This window comes from Triticum urartu, chromosome 3 (assembly GCF_003073215.2).
Source record: "Triticum urartu cultivar G1812 chromosome 3, Tu2.1, whole genome shotgun sequence".
NCBI classification, from domain to species: domain Eukaryota; kingdom Viridiplantae; phylum Streptophyta; class Magnoliopsida; order Poales; family Poaceae; genus Triticum; species Triticum urartu.
Genome location: NC_053024.1, coordinates 468,840,452 through 468,859,266, shown reverse-complemented (window position 1 = coordinate 468,859,266; position 18,815 = coordinate 468,840,452).

The window sequence follows — 18,815 nt, the reverse complement described above, 5'->3', positions numbered from 1 at the left end:
TATATCGTTCCATGATTGGCTCCTTGCTTTACCTTTGTGCATCTAGACCGGATATCATGTTGAGTGTGGGAATTTGTGCACGGTTTCAAGCCGCACCTAAGGAAAGTCACTTTGTGGCGGTCAAGCGAATCTTTCGATATTTGGCTCATACCCCAAACTTTGGCTTATGGTACCCAAGAGGAGCAAACTTCAAGCTTGTAGGTTATTCGGACTCGGATTGGGCGGGAGACAAAGTGGATAGGAAGTCCACTTCTAGAGGGTGCCAATTTCTTGGTTGCTCTTTGGTAAGTTGGTCTTCCAAGAAGCAAAGTTGGGTGTCTCTCTCATCCACAGAAGTGGAGTATGTGGCTGCCGGTAGTTGTTGTGCACAACTTTTATGGATGAGGCAAACTTTAAAGGATTACGGTGTCACTTGTGACAAAGTGCCTCTTTGGTGTGACAATGAAAGTGCCATCAAGATTTCTTTCAACCCGGTGCAACACTTCAAGACAAAGCACATTGAGATTAGGTATCACTTCATCTGGGATCACATTAGGCGAGGGGAGATCGAGATCAACTATGTCAACACTCATGATAACATTGCAGATATCTTCACGAAGCCTTTGGATAAAGCAAGATTTCGCGAGTTAAGGCATGAGCTAAATATCATTGATTCGAGCAATGTGACTAGAACCCTGCACACCCCACCTCACCCAACTTGTTGTCTAGTTTAGGTGTAGGGATGGACATAGGGGGAGTGTTGTTCTATCAATGAACTTTCCCTCCCCCCATAATGCATAAACTAACCAAACTCTTTCACATTAGCCATTTTTTATGGTACTTGTGCTTCAAAGATGAGTGTTGGTCATGGGCCCAAGGTTAAAATCTTCGCAGCGCCATACCTCTAAAATCAAACATAGGTGGCCTCGGCCACCGACCTCTCTTGGAGAGGTGTGTGTCTTCTTTCTTTTTGTCGGTTTTGTGTGTGTGTGTGTTCTCGTTTTGTCTCCGTTTCCTCTCGTGTGTTCCGCCTGGTTTGATCGGTTCTTTTTGCGACAGAGTGGTACTACCGCTGACTAGCATCAAGCGGTACTACCGCCCACCCCAGTGGTACTACCGCTGCGGGGCGGGCGCAGGGGGGTTATGTCGGGGCAGGGGGAGTTGCTTCTCCCCCATACCCATTCGCCCCCACTCTTCTTCCTCGCTGCTCCTGCAAGCTCTCGCCGCAGGAGGGGCCCGGCCGGCCACCGTTTTCGTGCCGTCCCTCTCCATTTCCTCCGGTGGAGTTGATCCCCACCATGTCCTCTTGCCATGGATGCCGGTATTGCCCCCGTTCCCGTTCTCTCTTTGCCTAGATCTTGCATCTAGTTTTTAGGGGCAATAGGCATTGTTCTTCTCATCTTTTGGCTAAGGCAAGGCTTGAGTAGGATGGAGATGGCTTCTAGGCACTATGGATTGAATTTTGGTAGGTTTCTTTTTGAATTTGGCATCTCCGGTAGTGCCAGATCTTACCACGGTAGTAGGGAACCACTGTTCCCCATATGGCGAGGTACTACCGCTCTCCTCGAGTGGTACTACCGCTCAAGCGGTACTGCCGCTGTTTGTCACGGTACTACCGCTCGTGCGGTACTGCCACTGTTTGGTCGCGGTACTACCGCTGGATGCCCAGTTCCATCTTTTTCCTACCAAGCTTTGATACTTGTTGTTTTGTTTGGTGGCTTATGCTCTTTCTTTCGTGTGTTTCTTCTGGTCGTGTGTTTTGGTTCCAGGTGATGATCATCCTGAGCAGCAAGTCCGCCGTGTCAACCCCGGTCGTGCAACGTCAAAGCGCTACCGCACTTCGGAGTGAGTAGGTGGTTCCTCTAGTACTCAACCGTCGCCAGCAGGTGCAACCTCAAGTGCTCCACCGCCACCTCAGCAGTCAAGAGATCCACCAACAAGCCAAAGGGAAAGACTGTGACTGAGATGACTGCCAAGGAGTTTTGGGCAAAGCGTCGCCGCAACCCCTATGAGGAAGACCAAGATACCACTTTGGTCAACCGCCCATTCTGGAACCGCTTTCAGTTCTCCATCTATTTTGATGTGATCAAGGCTAAGAAGAATCTCTATGTTGATGTACTCTCCATCGACACAGATGCTATGGAGAAGGACCCTGAGTACTTTGGTGAAGCCCTTCAGATGTGTTCTCAGCTAAGCATTCCCCGAATCATGCAGTTCAACAAGGATTTTGATGCAGATTTGGTGGCTCAATTCTTTGCTACTGTTCATCTTGGAACTGATGCCGACAGGACTCTGACTTGGATGACCAATGGCAAGTTGCTTTCCGTCAAGTGGCAGGCTGAGGGAGTCCTGGATTAGGGGGTGTTCGGGTAGCCGGACTATACCTTCAGCCGGACTCCTGGACTATGAAGATACAAGATTGAAGACTTCGTCCCGTGTCCGGATGGGACTTTCCTTGGCGTGGAAGGCAAGCTTGGCGATGCGGATATTCAAGATCTCCTACCGTTGTAACCGACTCTATGTAACCCTAACCCTATCCGGTGTCTATATAAACCAGAGGGTTGTAGTCCGTAGGCAATCAACTCCATATACAACAATCATACCATAGGCTAGCTTATAGGGTTTAGCCTCCTTGATCTCGTGGTAGATCTACTCTTGTACTAACCATATCATCAATATTAATCAAGCAGGACGTAGGGTTTTACCTCCATCAAGAGGGCCCGAACCTGGGTAAAACATCGTGTTCCCTGCCTCCTGTTACCATCCGGCCTAGACGCACAGTTCGGGACCCCCTACCCGAGATCCGCCGGTTTTGACACCGACATTGGTGCTTTCATTGAGAGTTCCTCTGTGTCGTCGCCTTTAGGCCCGATGGCTCCTTTGATCATCAACAACGATGCGGTCCAGGGTGAGACTTTGCTCCCCGGACAGATCTTCGTCTTCGGCGGCTTCGCTCTGCGGGCCAATTCGCTCGGCCACCTGGAGCAGATCGAAAGCTACGCCCCTGGCCATCAAGTCAGGTTTGGAAGTTTAAACTACACGGCTGACATCCGCGGAGACTTGATCTTCGACGGGCTCGAGCCACGGCCAAGCGCGCCACACTATCTCGAGGGGCACGATCTAGCTCTGCCCCCGGACAGTGTCCTGGAGGCCGCACACGCATTGGTTCCGACCCCTAACTCGGAGCCTATTGCGCCAATCGAGGATGAGCGGTTGGACGTCACCTCGGGGGCTGCGACCCCGAAAGCGATCGAGCCGAACGCTAGCCCCACACTCTGCACGACCCGTGACTCCGAGGATCCGGACTCCTCCCCGGACTCCGAACCCCCCGCGCCCCTGCCAATCGAATCCGATTGGGCGCCGATAATGGAGTTCACCACCGTAGACATCTTTCAGCATTCGCCTTTTGGCGACATCCTGAATTCTCTTAAGTCTCTCTCTTTATCAGGAGAGCCCTGGCCAGACTATGGTCAGCGAGGGTGGGATACGGACGATGAGGAAATTCAAAGCCCACCCAACACCCACTTTGTAGCCACTGTCGACGATTTAACCGACATGCTTGACTTCAGGTCCGAAGACATCGACGGCATGGACGACGATGTAGGAGACGAACAGGAACCAGCCCCTGTAGGGCGCTGGAAGGCCACCTCGTCATATGACATATATATGGTGGATACTCCAAAAGATGGAGATGGCGATGGAACAGTGGGGGTGACGCCCCCAAGAAACAGCCAAAGCGCCGGCGTCAGCGGCGCCGCTCTAAATCCCGCCAAAGCAAAAACGGTGATTCCGGCACGAGAGATAATACTACCCCAGATAGCGCCGAAGAACACCCACCTCAGCAAGATTCGGCACGGGAAGATGGAGAAGCCAGCCCTCATGAGAGAGCGGCAGACCGAGAGGTCGAGGATGATAACTATACGCCTCCCTCCGAAGACGAGGCAAGCCTCGATGACGATGAATTCGTCATACCATTAGACCCCGCCGAACAAGAGCGTTTTAAAAGCAGGCTTTTAGCCACGGCAAGTAGCCTCAAGAAAAAGCAGCAACAGCCTAGCGCTGCCCAAGATTTGCTAGCTGACAGATGGACTGAAGTCCTTGCGGTCGAAGAGTATGAACTCGAACGCCCCTCCAAGAGTTACCCGAAGCGCAGGCCGCTAACCCGATCAGAGGAGGAAGCACCTACATCACCAGCGCATGACATGGCAGACCGGCCACCTCGCGGCCGCGACAGAGAGGCCTCTCGGCTCTCCACCCAAGCCATGCCTCGACGCCGCTCAACTAAGGCACGGGAAAATGCGCCCGACCTGCGAGACATACTGGAGGATAAGGCAAGACAAACAAGATCGATCTACGGATACAATAAGGCGCCCTACGGCATGTGACAATGATCTTCACTCCGGATACAATAAATCCGACCGGGCCGAACACAACAGACATAGCTCTTCCGAGCTGCGTCGTGATATACCCAGTACAGAGGCGCCGCACACCCGCTATGCTTCACGAATGAAGTAATGGATCATAAAATCCCAGAGGGTTTCAAACCCATAAACATCGAATCATACGATGGCACAACAGATCCAGCGGTATGGATCGAGGATTATCTCCTTCACATCCACATGGCACGCGGCGATGATCTACATGCCATCAAATACCTCCCGCTCAAACTTAAAGGACCGGCCTGGCATTGGCTTAACAGCTTGCCAGCAGACTCAATCGGTTCTTGGGAGGACCTGGAAGCCGCATTCCTCGACAACTTCCAGGGCACTTACGTGTGACTGCCGGATGCCGACGACTTAAGCCACATAATTCAGCAGCCAGAGGAATCGGCCAGACAATTCTGGACACGCTTCCTAACAAAGAAAAACCAGATAGTCGATAGTCTGGACGCAGAGGCCCTAGCAGCCTTCAAGCATAACATCCGCGACGAGTGGCTTGCCCGGCACCTGGGACAGGAAAAGCCAAAATCCATGGCAGCCCTCACGACACTCATGACCCGCTTTTGCGCGGGAGAAGACAGCTGGCTAGCTCGCAGTAACAACTTATCAAAGAACCCTGGTAATTCGGATACCAAGGTTAAAAGTGGCAGGACACGTCGGAATAAGCAAAAGCACCGCATTAACAGCGACATCAATGAAGACATGGCAGTCAATGCCGGATTCAAAGGCTATAAATCCGGTCAGCGGAAAAAGCCATTCAAAAAGAATACTCAGGGCCCGTCCGGTTTGGACCGAATACTCGATCGCTTGTGCCAGATACATGGCACCCCCAAAAGGCCAGCCAATCACACTAACAGGGATTGTTGGGTGTTCAAGCAGGCATGCAAGTTAAGGGTCGAAAACAGGGAGAAGGGGCTGCACAGCGACGATGAGAAGCCCAAGCCGCCGAACAACAATGGACAGAAGGGCTTTCCCCCACAAGTGCGGACGGTGAACATGATATACGCAACCCACATTCCCAAGCGGGAGCGGAAGCGTGCGCTACGGGACGTATACGCGATGGAGCCTGTCACCCCAAAGTTCAACCCATGGTCCTCCTGCCCAATCACTTTTGATCGAAGGGACCATCCCACTAGCATCCGTCATGGCGGCTTTGCCGCATTGGTTCTTGACCCAATCATCGATGGATTTCATCTCACAAGAGTCCTCATGGACGGCGGCAGTAGCCTGAACCTGCTTTATCAGGATACAGTGCGGAAAATGGGCATAGATCCCTCAAGGATTAAGCCCACAAAAACGACATTTAAAGGCGTTATACCAGGTGTAGAAGCCAACTGTACAGGCTCAGTAACACTTGATGTGGTCTTCGGATCCCCGGACAATTTCCGAAGCGAAGAGTTAATCTTCGATATAGTCCCGTTTCGCAGTGGCTATCACGCCCTACTCGGACGAACCGCATTCGCAAAGTTCAATGCGGTGCCGCACTACGCATATCTCAAGCTCAAGATGCCAGGCCCTTGAGGAGTAATTACGGTCAACGGAAACGAAGAACGCTCCCTCCGTACGGAGGAGCATACGGCGGCTCTCGCAGCGGAGGTACAAAGTAGCCTTCTCAGGCAATTCTCCAGTCCGGCCATTAAAAAGCCAGACACTGCCAAGCGCGCCCGGAGTAACCCACAGCAGGACCACCTGGCACACTCTGAGCAAGCGTAGCAATGCGGCCCCAACCCCAGCTTTCGCGACATAGCGAAACCAGTACCTCACGTACATAACTACGCCCTTGAAATACCATGGGCACAGGGGAAGGGGCACAATAACGGCACACCCAAAATACGGCTTAAAACGTACTAGGGGCTGCCGGATTCTTTTTTTAATTTTTTCTTACTTTCAGGACTCCATACTTTGGACGACCTGTTCGGAAATTCGACTGCCGCACAAACGATGCAATATCCAGGGAGGCAGACAAGCCATGCCGCACTATGGAACTCCCAGGTGGTCTCTGTTACGAGCGGTATACCTGTTTTAAATACAATTCCGCGGCCTGCCCCTGGTCAGGACATACTTCATAGTCCAATATCTTTTGCTTACCGCACTATTTGTATCGTTCGGCTTTAATAAATAGCCTCTCTATAAACAATGCTTAGCTTCTTGTCTATTTTTTGCATTATCTTCTTTTCACATTTATGTTTATTAAATGACATGATTGCACCCGTACACCATGGTACGGCAAACACGCCAGGGGCTTCAGTACCCCTCATAATGGTGTGAGAAGTCCGTACACTTTCACAAGTGCGGCACCCCGAACTTATAGCACTATATGCATCGGCTCCGAATCATGATTTGGGTCAATAGTTGGGTTTTCCCGGCTCCTATGTTTTGGTGCCTTACGTTCCGCTCGATCGGCTAAGGTAGCACTAGGAGAACCACTGCAATTGTGCCCCGGTTCAGCTGGGTTAAGCAGCTCAGTGGAGAAAGCTAAAACTGACTGTCATGATGAGGCGAGAGACCGGTCGCTGTTCGAGAGGTTTTTCGAGTCCCTAAAGACTTATGCCGCTTCGAGCGAGGAGCTGGCTTTGTCCGACCAAGGCGTGGATAGCGCCCCGAACTCGGTCTTCCAAACTAGGGGCTTCGCCGAAATTTAAAATTATAGAGTTCTATGGCTAAGTGAGAGTGTTCAAGCATTATAGTCCGATTGCCTGGTTTGTTGTGCTGAGCGCCTCCCTCGAAGGACCCGACTATGGGAAAAGAGCGCTCAGGTTTATCCCGAACACCCCAGCACAAGTGGCATGGGGGCAGAAGCCGACGACTGACCATCTCTCAATTTTTTGATAAACGTCCGCACAGAAAGTAATATTTTAAATTCAATAAGCATTGCTTAGCGCATATGAACAAGTTTTCAGCGCACAGGATAAACACGAGCGAGTTCATTCAAAAATCACATCCTTGGTACATTCATCCGCCACAAGGCGGGCACCTGCAAGAACATCCTTGTAGTAGTTCTTGGGCTTGCGATGCTCCTTCCCCGGCGGCGGCCCGTCCTTCACAAGCTTCTCACCATCCAGCTTACCCCAGTGCACCTTTGCATGGGCAAGGGCCCGACGGGCACCTTCGATGCAGACGGAGCGCTTGATGACCTCAAGCCTTGGACAGGCCTCCACCAGCCGCCGCACCAGCCAAAAATAGCTCCCAGGCAGGGCCTCTCCGGGCCACAGCCGAACTATGAAGCCCTTCATGGCCTGTTCGGCCGCCTTGTGGAGCTCGACCAGCTGCTTCATCTGGTCGCTCAAAGGCACAGGGTGTCCGGCCTCAGAATAATGAGACCAGAACACCTTCTTTGTCGAGCTGCCCTCTTCCGCTCGGTAGAATGCGGCGGTGTCGGATACGCTGCGGGGAAGATCTGCGAATGCCCCTGGAGAGCTCCGGATTCGGGTAAGTAACAAGTAGTTTACTTTTATATTTCTGCTTTGCATGAAGAATGCCTTACCCGCTGCTATCTTCCTCATCTCCTCCAACTCTTGGAGGGCCTTTTGGGCTTCGGCCTTGGCAGACTTGGCAGTCTCAAGGGCCATCGCGAGCTCGGATGCTTGCGCCTTTGACTCAAGCTCCAAACTCTCATGTTTTTTCATGAGAGCCTGAAGCTCTTGCTGCACCTCGCCGACCTGAGCCCCAAGTCTGTCTCGCTTGGTGCGCTTCGCGGCCGTATTCTTTTCGGCCTTAGACAGCACCTGCTTAAGGGTCGCCACTTCAGTCGTGGCCCCTACAATAAGCAGTACAATCCTGTTATCTTTTTTGCATTCACACCTTTCTATAGGCACCTTTTCTGTAAGGTATTTCTTACCTTCTTTCTCCTCGAGCCGCCGCTTGGCAAGGCCGAGCTCTTGCTCGGTCTGCTCGAGGTCCTGCTTCAGGACACCCACCTCCGCAGTCAGTGCAGCGGTGGATAGCAGCGAAGCCTGCATACGCATATTGACTCTTTTTTTGTTAGACTCCTGCGAAATTTAATAGATCCTCTATTCGGCTTTTCTTTCCGAACGCCAAACAGAGCATCAGGGGCTACTGTCTATACGGTAATATTTTTACATATTTTTACTTACCTCGAAGCCTGTTAGAAGGCTAGCGCAAGCTTCAGTCAGTCCGCTCTTGGTGGACTGAACCTTCTGGATCACCGTACTCATAATAGTACGGTGCCCCTCGTCGATGGAGGCGCCGTCAAGCACCTCCAGCAGATTGTCCGGCACAAAGCCAGACTTGGAGCCCTGGGGGGCCTTATCCCCTTCACTCCTGGAGTCCAGGCGGTTGCCTTGCGGCTCCTCCGGGACCACCTCCTCCTGCCCCGGAGCTTGTCGTGACGCCACTTCGGTGTCGTCTGTAGTGCGGGGGGAGACAGCGGGCGGAACTGAGTTCACGTCCGATGAGTCCAGGGAGCCGCCCGACGATTCGTTGAATTCGGCCCGGGGAGGGCTGCATAATTACGTTCGACATTAGGGAAAGCTGTGCGACAAAGGAACATCATGAGTTACTCTGATATCCGAACTTACGATTTCGCCGGACGCTTGGCCCTGTTTGGCCACTCCTCTTCGCCCTCTTCGGCATCGGGGGAGTAGTCCGGCGGAGGGGTCTTCCTTTTCCTAGACCCCTCGGCCTCCCCCGTTGGGGCGGCCTTCCTCTTCTCTCCTCCCTCCGCTGGGGGGGGAGAGTTTTCTTCTTCCTCCTCCTCGTTTTCACGGGAAGAGGGCGTCTCGGACTCGTCGGATGACGAGTCCGACACCACCACGTTACGGGAACTCTTTCGAGTCCCCGTGGTCTTCTTCTTCTTGGCCTTCTTTTCCGGCACCACATAAGGCGCCGGAGCCAGCAGCTTCACTAGTAAAGCTAGGGCTGGGTCTTCGGGCAGCGGAGCTGGACAGTTAATCGGTCCGGATATCGCCCGCCAAGCCTGTCAAAGGTAAGGGAGTTTAGATCCCGCATAGAGTTAAACTATGAAAAAAGCTGAACATCCTGTAAAAGGTGAAGATAGCTTACCTCGCTAGCATGACGCTGCGAGCTGTATCCGTGGTCCTCGGAAGCGGATGCGGGAGCCTCGGCGCCCTTGAATAGCACCTTCCAGGCATCTTCGTACGTCGTGTCGAAGAGCCTGCTAAGGGTTTGGTGCTGCGCCGGGTCAAACTCCCACAGATTAAAATCCCGTTGTTGGCACGGGAGGATCGGGCGGACAAGCATAACCTGGATTACATTAACAAGCCGGATTGGCTTGTTCACCAGGCACTGGATGCATGTTTGCAATCCGGTCACCTCTTTTTCGTCACCCCACGACAGGCCCGTCTCTTTCCAGGACATAAGCCGCGTGGGGGGTCCGGATCGGAACTCGGGGGCTGCGATCCAGTTCGGATCGCATGGCTCGGTGATGTAAAACCACCCGGATTGCCACCCCTTTAGGGTCTCCACAAAAGAGCCCTCGAACCATAGGACGTTGGCCATCTTGCCCGCCATGGCGCCTCCGCACTCCGCCTGGCTGCCGCGCACCACCTTGGGCTTGACGTTGAAGGTCTTGAGCTAGAGGCCGAAATGAGGGCGGACGCGGAGGAAAGCCTCGCACACGACGATAAACGCCGAGATGTTGAGGATGAAGTTCGGGGCCAGATCGTGGAAATCCAGGCCGTAGTAGAACATGAGCCCCCGGACAAATGGGTGGAGTGGAAAACCCGGTCCGCGGAGGAAGTGGGGAAGAAATACTACCCTCTCATGGGGCCTTGGGGTGGAGAGAAGCTGCCCCTTTTCGGGAAGCCGGTGCGCGATGTCCTTAGACAGGTATCCGGCCTTCCTTAGCTTCTTGACTTGGCCCTCCGTAGCGGAGGAGACCATCCACTTGCCTCCCGCTCCGGACATTGCTGGAGAAGGTTGAGGTGGGAAGTGCGGGCTTGGGCGCTGGAGCTCGAGTGCGCAGGAGATGGATAGGCAAAGGAGGAAGAAGGCGTAGGTAAAAAGGTGGATCCTTATCCCCTTATATGGGCGGATGCGGTTGTGCGTCCCCACCAGCCTAGTAAAACTCGCTTGCCTCCCAAGAGCCGTGATAAATGGCGCGGTTGGGTTACCCACGTCCGTATTGATGAGAATCCCGTAAAGGGGGCACACGATCTCTGCTTTGACAAGAGGTGCCAAGGAAATCGCCTCGCAAAACATGCTGAGGTGGAAAAGTAAAAACGATTCGAGTAAAGGACTTGGCCGTAGTGTGATGATGCACTGTGGAATACGTCAGCAGATTTGATTTGTGTTTATATCATTCTCTCTATGGCAATATGTGGAAGCTTATTTTGTAGAGCCAGACACTACTCTTGGTGTTTACAATCGTCTATGAAGGACTTGGAGGAGGAACCCGCCTTGCAATGCCGAAGACAATTTGCGTGCCAAACTCGTCGTCATAAGCCTGGTTCAGGGGCTACTGAGGGAGTCCTGGATTAGGGGGTGTTCGAGTAGCCGGACTATACCTTCAGCCAGACTCCTGGACTATGAAGATACAAGATTGAAGACATCGTCCCGTGTCCGGATGGGACTTTCCTTGGCGTGGAAGGCAAGCTTGGCGATGCGGATATTCAAGATCTCCTACCGTTGTAACCAATTCTATGTAACCCTAACCCTATCCGGTGTCTATATAAACCGGAGGGTTGTAGTCCGTAGGCAATCAACTCCATATACAACAATCATACCATAGGCTAGCTTCTAGGGTTTAGCCTCCTTGATCTCGTGGTAGATCTACTCTTGTACTACCCATATCATCAATATTAATCAAGCAAGACGTAGGGTTTTACCTCCATCAAGAGGGCCCGAACCTGGGTAAAACATCATGGTCCCTGCCTCCTGTTACCACCCGGCCTACACGCACAGTTCGGGACCCCCTACCCGAGATCCACCGGTTTTGACACCGACACAGGCCTTCATGGAGTTACTTGAGGTGGAAGATCAAGGGCTTGAGACTCCAGTCGGTTTCCGCCCTCACCACAATGCTACCTCCACTCACAAGCAAGCCCTCTGGCCCTACTGTACTGTGAAGGTTCACCCTGTGACTAAGAAGGAAACCTATGAGCTGTCTGCCTTTCTGGACATCCTTCATCGTGTCTTCCGAGAGACTCTCTTCCCTCGCATCGGGAATCTGGATATGGTCCACTCCTATCTCGTGGACATGCTTCTATTCTGCCAGCATGAGAAGGAAGCAAACACTAGAGAGTTCCTAGACATTTCTCATGTTATGTGGCCTGAAGTTCTCTCTGCCATTTCTGAGTGCAAGTGCCCGATCTATGGTCCTTTCATCATGAGGCTCATTGAGAAGGCCTGGGCACGTGTCTATCCCAAGGAGATGCTGGAAACTGGAGAATTGGTTTCTCATGAGATCAAGTGTCTAAGGAAGAAGGACAATTGGGGCACCCCGGCGCCTAAACCAGGGGGTCCATCTACTGCTGCTGACATGGAGGCCGAGGGTGGGGCTGCGGCTGATGATCACGGTGAGGACTTTGGGCCTTCTATTGCAGAACCCTCTTGGGCAAAGAAGCTTAAACACAAGATGAAGAAGCTCTTCTGAATGGAGTCTCATGGTCAGTACATGACTCATGTGGCTGAGAAGCAGGCCAGGGGGCGTCACAAGGAGCTCATGCGTCAGCTGGGTGCGACCGTTGCCAGCGTTTCTGAGGGCCAGATCACTGAAGAGGAGGAATGGATTCACTAGCATTGCCCTTGGACCGATTCAGACGCCGAGCAGTTTCCGACCAACGATGAAGGTGCAGACGATCATGCTGAGATGTGATGTTCGAGATCCTCAGCTTGCCATCACCTTTGACCTTTTGGTGTCTTGCTGCCAAAGGGGGAGAGAGTTTAGGGATTTGTGTTGTTGCCGTGTTGTGAGTGTGTCTTTGTGGTTTGTGGTGTCTTGTGTTTTCTCGTTGTTTTGCTTGGTTTGGTTTGGTGCCAGTGAGACCTAAGTTCTAGACATATGGCGTGAGACATATGCTACCCTATCTTTACCTTATTATCTATGTCTATTCAGTACTGTAGTATCTTATGAGTTGCATGCTTATCCTGTTTTATACCCTGCTCTCATATATCCCGTGCTTAGAATTTTTGGACTATAAAATATAGGGGGAGTGTTGATCCGAATGTGTGTGTCTTGCATTCCAAAGGCACTACTAACTAGGTGCACACATTCAGGGGGAGCCCGTCTATATTTTGTAGTTCTAAGTATCCTTACTTTTATGTCTTTTCCCTGTGCAAATCCCTGGTTGTCATCAATCCACCAAAAAGGGGGAGATTGTTAAGGCATATCTCTCTCGATGTAGTTTTGGTGATTGATGACAACATATTTGCGGACTAACCTTGTGCTTTGAGCATTTCAGAGATTCATCCTTTGGCCCGAGACGATTTCTTTCCCCTCAGAGTGTTTTTCAAGACGGTGTAGCTCTTTTCGTTTCTTGTTGGTGGACTAGTTTCGTAGGAGTCACCGTACTATCAAGAGGGGGTCCGCTTTGGTATGGCTAGGGTGGAATCATCACGTACACTTTCGTTCCACACCCTCTGGGCCTTCCCGCGTCGTTGGAGGTATCTTTTCCTCCAGTTTGGGCAGTCTTTTGCCCCAGCGGTAGTACCGCGGTGCACAACGGTAGTACCGCTTGTGCGTCCTCGGCGGCAGTACCGCTGCGATACCGGGCCACTACCGCCTCGACTCGAGGGGGGCATTTCTCGTGTCGGGTTGAGCGGCACCTGCAGCGGTTGTAGACGCAGTAGTACCACTCGAGAGCGGTACTACCGCCCTGCCATCACGGCAGTACCACGCTGGGCCTGTCCGGCAGTACCGCGCCGGGCCTGTCCCACCTCTGCCTTCAAGCACTCTCTGTGTGGGCGGTAGTACCGTAAGGGGGAGCGGTAGTGCCGTTGGGTCCAGCGGCAGTACCGCTGCCCACTACGGTAGTACCGCCCACTGCGGGGCTGTTTAGTGGGGTAACAGTTGGATTGTTACCCCCACTATAAAAGGGGGTCCCCTTCTTCTTCGTTGACTTACCTCTTCCACCTTAAGCTCCATTAATGCTCCAAGCTCCATTTTCGCCCGATCTCTCTCTCTAGCCAATCAAACTTGTTGATTTGCTCAGGAGTGGTTGAGAAGGCCCCGATATACACTTCCACTTAGAGATATTTGATTCCCCCACCTATCCCTAGCGGATCTTGTTACTCTTGGGTGTTTGAGCACCCTAGATGGTTGAGGTCACCACGGAGCCATAGTCCATTGTGGTGAAGCTTCGTGGTGTTGTTGGGAGCCTCCGATTAAGTTGTGGAGATTGCCCCAACCTTGTTTGTAAAGGTCCGGTTTCCACCTCCAAAGGCACCAATAGTGGAATCACGACATCTCGCATTGTGTGAGGGCGCGAGGAGAATACAGTGGCCCTAGTGGCTTCTTGGGGAGCATTGTGCCTCCACATCGCTCTAACGAAGACGTACTTCCCCTCAAAAGGAAGGAACTTCGGTAACACATCCTCGTCTTCACCAGGTCCACTCTTGGTTATCTCTTACCTTTACTTGTGCAAGCTTATTGGTGTTACTTCTCTTGATTGCTTGTATGTTCGTTGTTGTTGCATCATATAGGTTGCTCACCTAGTTGCACATCTAGACAACCTACTTTGATGCAAAGTTTAATTTGGTAAAGAAAAGTTAAAAATTGTTAGTTGCCTATTCACCCCCCCCTAGTCAACCATATTGATCCTTTCAACTGCGACCCTCGCAGCAGAAGTACAAAGCAGCCTTCTGAGGCAAACCGCCAATTCGGCGATAAAGCCCCCGGACACCTTCAAGCGAGTCCGGAGTACCCTGCAATAGGATCACCCGGCACGTACAAAGCTAGCCTAGCAATTCGGCCTCCATCCTAGTCCCAGTCAAGCGGCGAAATTCTCGCCGCGCGTACATAATTACACACTCAAAATACCATGGGCATAGGCGGAGGCACCGCTATGGCACGGCCCACAATGCGGCTCAACCGCCTAAGGACCCGTATATCTTTACCATTTTCTTCCTTTCAGGACCCTATTCTCTGAAGGCCCTCTTTGATACCCTGATTACCGGACCCATCATGGGAAGGAAACACCAAGGAAGCAAGAAGCTTTGACGTACAAGGGAATACCCAGGTGGTCTCTGATAACGATCGCTATACCTGTTTTACATACCCACACGCAGCCTGCCCTTGGATAGGACATGTCAAATAGTCCTATTTTTGCTTATTGGACTACTTGTATACATACGCTTTGACATATCATTTAAATAACAATGCACAACGTTAGCTTATTATTGCCTTTCTTCATCTTTTCCCCCGTCTGCTCATTTACGACAAATTGCAACCATACATTCTGGTACGTCCAGTGCGCCAGGGGCTTCAGTGCACCCCATAACACGGCAAGAAAAGTCCGAACACTTTCGACAGTGCGGCACCCCAAACTTATAGCATTATATTCATCAGCTCTGAATCATGTCTTGTGTTAGTAGTTGGGTTTGCCCGGCTCCCATGTTTTGGTACCTTACGTTCTGCTATATCGGCTAAGGTAGCACTGGTAGAACTACTGCGATTGTGTCCCGGTTCTTCCGGACGAGCACCTCAGTAGCGAAAGACGAAAACTAACTGTCATGATGCGGCAAGAGCTGGTCGCTGTTTGAGAGGTCTCAAATCCTTAAAGATTTTTTCCGCTTCGGGCGAGGAATCAGCCTTGTCCGATTTAGGCATACATAGCGCCCCAAGTTCGGCCTTCCAAATACTAGGGGCTTCGCCAAAATTTAAAATTGTAGACTTCTATGGCTAAGTGAGAGTGATAAAGCTGTATAGTCCGATTGCCTTGTTCGCTGCACTGAACACCTCCTTAAAGGACCAATTTTTTTGGATAAAGAGTGTTTAAGATTTATCCCGAACACCTCAGTACTAGTTACATGGGGGCAGAAGCCGACGACTGGCCAACTCTCAGATTTTATAAACGGCTGCACAGAAGGTAATATTTTAAATCGACAAGTGTTATATAGCGCACATGAACTCGTTTTCATATTACAGGATCACATGAGTACATTCATTCAAATATTACATCCTTAGCACATTCCTCCGCCACAAGGCGGGCACCCTTCAGGAAACTGTCATAATACTTTTCGGGGTGGCGATGCTCCTTGCCCTCCGGTGGCCCCTCCTTTATTAGCTTTTCGGCGTCCATCTTCGCCCAGTGCACTTCCGCACGGGCAAAGGCCCTGCGTGCACCTTCAATGCAGACGGACCGCTTTATGACTTCAAACCGTGGGCAGGCATTCACAAGCCGCTTTACGAGGCCGAAGTAGCTGCCAGGCAGGAGCTCGCCAGGCCACATCCGAAGTATGAGACCCTTCATGGCCAGTTCGGCCGCCTTGTGAAGCTCGACCAATTGCTTCAGCTGGTCGCTCAAGGGCACCGGATGTTCGATCCCAGTATATTGAGACCAGAACAACTTTTCCGTCGAGCTCCCTTCCTCGGCCCGGTAGAACTCCGCGGCATCCGATACGCTGCTGGGTAGATCTGCGAACGCTCCTGGAGAGCTCTGAATTCAGGTAAGTAAAAGGAAAGTTTCCTTCACATGCTTGCTTTGCATAATGAATGCCTTACCCGCCGCTATCTTCTTGACCGCCTGAATCTCATGGAGGGCCTTTTGAGCTTCGGCCTGGGCATTTTGCGCGTTCTCGAGGGCCTTCGCAAGCTCGGACCCCTGCATCTTAGAGTCACGCTCCAAGGACTCGTATTTTTTGATGAAATCCTGGAGCTCTTGCTGAACCTCGCCGACTCGGGCCTCTTGCTTCTCTTGCTCGATGCGCTCCTAGGGCGCTCTGTCTTCGGCCTCGGACAACGCCTTATTCAGGGCCGCCACTTCGGTCGTGGCCCCTAGCAAAATTCATGATGATCCTATGATCTAATAACCACCTTTTTCTTTATCAATATACAGACGGGGTATCACTTACCTTTGTTCTCTTCGAGCTGCCTCTTGGTAAGGCCGAGCTCTTCCCCGGACCGCTCAAGGTCCCGCTTCTATCCGGAGACCTCCGCAGTACGAGCGGCAGCGGCCAGCAGCGAAGCCTGCTTATTCACATAGACATATTCTGATTAGACTCCTGTGATTGTTATTTGATCCTCTGTTCGGCCTTTCTTTGCGAACACCAAATAGAGCATCAGGGGCTACTGTCTATGCTGTGATATTTTCTCATAATTCGATTACTTACCTCAAAGCATGTTAGGAGGCTGGCACAGGCTTCGATCAATCCGGTTTTGGCGGACCGAACCTTCTCGACCACTGCACTCATGATAGTGCGGTGCTCTTCATCAATGGAAGCGCCGCGAAGCGCTTCCAGCAAGTTGTCCGATGCCTCTGGATGGACAAAGGCCAACGTCACAGATGGCTCGCCCCCTTAGCGAGGGGTCGCCTGACAGAATCCGAAACCACTGGTGGGTCCGGCGGAGTATCTGGCTGGGGGCCAAACTTGCTGCGGCCCCCGTCATTAAGACCCATGGGAGTCTTACCCCCCATGTGCCCGGCATCTGGGATATCGCCTCGGTCTGATGCCCTTTGAGACAACACCTCGATGTCGTCCGTGGGCCGGGGGGACGTGGCTGTCGGGAGTGAATCGATGGTCATCGCCGACTGGCCCAAAGACTCATCTGAAGAAGATACGTCGACATGGGCTTTGGATGGACTACATGATCATGTTTGACACGATAAGAAGCAATAAAACAAAACATACCATAACTATTATAGTATCCGGATACTTATGACCTCGCCAGGGGCTTGTCCCTGGGTAACCACTCCTCATCGTTGTAAGCGGCTGTTGTGGAGTGGTCCGGAAGGAGGGTCCTTCCCTTCTTGGACCCTTCGGCCTCCCCAGATGTGGCGGCCTTCCTTTTCTTATCCTCCCCAGTTGGGGCGAGAGAACTTTCCTCTTCCTCCTCCTCGTTTTCATGGGAGGAGGGCGCCTCAGTGTTTTCGGACGATGAGTTCGATACAACCTTGCGCCGGAGACCTTTCCTGGTCCCCGCGGCCTTCTTCTTGGCCTTCTTCTCCGGCGCCTCATAGGGCGCTGGAACCAGCATCTCCTTTAAGAGAGCCCTTGCTGGATCTTCGGGCAATGGGGCCGGACAATCGACACACTCCGCTGTCGCTACCTAGTCCTGTTAAAATGGCGTGGAGGCTCAGATCTCTCACATGATTATACTGGGGAAAGGAACATCTTATGAGATATAAAGAGCATACCGGATTGGCAGGGCGCTTTGCGCTAAGTCCGCGATCGTCGATAAGGGGAGGAGGTACCTCGGAGGCCTTGAACATCACCTTCTAGACGTCTTTGTGCGTCGTGTCAAAAATCTCTCGCAGCGTCTGGTGCTTGGCCGGGTCGAACTCCCACATATTGAATGCCTGTCTTTGACACGGAAGGATCCGGCAGAAGAGCATGACCTGGACCACGTTGACAAGCTTGATTTTCTTGCTTATCATATTTTTAACATAGTTCTGGAGTCCGGTCAGCTCCACCGATGAACCCCAGGATAGGCCCTTCTCTTTCCAGGAGGTGAGCCACGTGGGGATGCCAGATCGAAATTCGGGGTCGCCACCCAGTTGGTGTCACGCGGCTCGGTGATGTAGAACCACCCCGATTGCCACCCCTTCATGGTCTCCACATAGGAGCCTTCGAGCCAGGTGACGTTGGGCATTTTTCCCACCGTGGCGCCTCCGCACTCCGCTTGCTGGCCTACCACCACCTTCGGTTTCATGTTGAAGGTCTTCAGCCACAGGCCGAAGTGGGGCTTGATGCGGAGGAAGGCCTCGCACATGATGATAAACGCCGAGATGTTGAGGATGAAATTGGGGGACAGATCATGGAAGTCCAGGCCGTAGTAGAACATGAGCCTGCAGACAAATGGGTGGAGGGGAAATCACAGTCCACGGACAAAGTGGGTGAGGAATACAACCCTCTCATGGGGTTCTGGAGTAGGGACAATCTGCCCCGCGTCTGGGAGCCGGTGCGCGATGTCTGCGGCCAGGTATCCGGCTTCCCGGAGTTTCGTAATGTTCTCCTCCGTAACGGAGGAGACCATCCACTTGCCTCCCGCTCTGGACATGTTTGGAATGGCTTTGTGGAGAAGGTGAGAACTTGGGCGCTGGAGCTCGAGTGCGCGAGAATGGATGGGGGCAGGGGAAGAAGAAGGCGTGGGTGAAAAAGAGGAATCCTTGTCCCTTTATAAAGGCGGTAGAAACTGTGCGCCTCCCTACTTTCCCCATAAAATCGCTTATTCCCCAAGCGCCGCGATTGATGGCACAGTTGGGTTACCCATATCCGTATTGATGAGAATCCCGTGATAAGGGGAACATGATCTCTGCT